Here is a 1,334-nt window from a genome sequence, read left to right on the forward strand (position 1 = left end):
GGACCTGTCTGATAAAAAGGCCCGCATATCAGCTTTAAGGAAGCGGCACTCTGCAACATATGCTAAAATTAAAGGTGTTGCTTCTGATATCCACGGTATCGAAGAGACTATCGCTCGATTAGAGGCCGAGTTGGACCAGAAGAAAGCCCAATTGGCCCACTATGAGGAGGCCAAATTTATACGAAATTTTGCCGTACACTCCACGCGGCTGAGCGGACTCGTAAGGACATTGTTGCTACTCTTCCTATTGAAGCAGAACTCAGAAAGGAGATCGAGGAACAAGTTCGAGCGGCTCACCGGGAGAAACTTTCTGCCTTCAAGTCTAGGCTAAAAACCCTCAAGTTAATGAAGCCTGATGTTTAGCTCTTGACCTGTTCTTGGCTAAGGAATTTCGTATCATTTTCAGTTTGTTTGTCATCATTTTGTGTTTAGATTAACAACATTAAATGAAAATGATATCATTTTGCCCTTTATTGTCTCTTTTGCTGAAATCTAGCTTAAAACAATAGAGAATAATGCTAATACTATCGAAATTCTCTTTATCATTTATTAGAATAATTCCAGCAAATTACAGCCATCAGAGGTGTAGTGTTAACATGACGAAATATAAAACAGAATTACACTATAAGGCAACCCCCAGCCTGATTTGGTTGGGGTTTAGGGGGCTACATGATTTACGGGAAGTATCTCTTGAGAAACTTCCCATTAATTGGCATCATGAGCCTGTCTCCTTCTTGATTGATGAGGCGGTATGCTCCGTTCGAATAGACTGATTCTATTACGAAGGGCCCTTCCCATTTAGGATTGAACTTCCCTTTGGTTTTGTGTGTCATCACCATGGGTCGTCTGTTGGCCAACACTAGATCGCCTTTCTTGAAGATCCGTTCCTTAACCTTTTTGTTGTAGGCTTTGGAAATCCGGGCTTGATATAACTCGATCTGTTGCTGAGCTTGAAGTCGTTTGTCGTCTAAGGCTTCAAGTTCTTGCAGACGTCGTTGATGCTTTTCTTCTTCTGTTAGTCTAGTTGTGATAGCGACTCTCAGAGAAGGAATCTGGATTTCCAATGGCAATACAGCCTCGCAGCCGTATACCAAAGAAAAAGGTGTGGCTCTTGTAGAGGTCCTTACCGTGGTGCGATAAGCCCACAGACATTCACCCAGTCTTTCATCCCAATTGTGCCGGCTTTTAGAAACAAACTTTTTGAGAAGCTTCACTATGGTTTTGTTAAAAGCTTCTGCAAGACCATTTGCTGGTGGATAATATGCCGTGGATGCAACACTTTGGATTCTAAATTTGTCACAGAATCTCTGAAATCCGAAGCTGACGAATTGTGT

Source organism: Asparagus officinalis, chromosome 8, assembly GCF_001876935.1.
Source record: "Asparagus officinalis chromosome 8, Aspof.V1, whole genome shotgun sequence".
NCBI classification, from domain to species: domain Eukaryota; kingdom Viridiplantae; phylum Streptophyta; class Magnoliopsida; order Asparagales; family Asparagaceae; genus Asparagus; species Asparagus officinalis.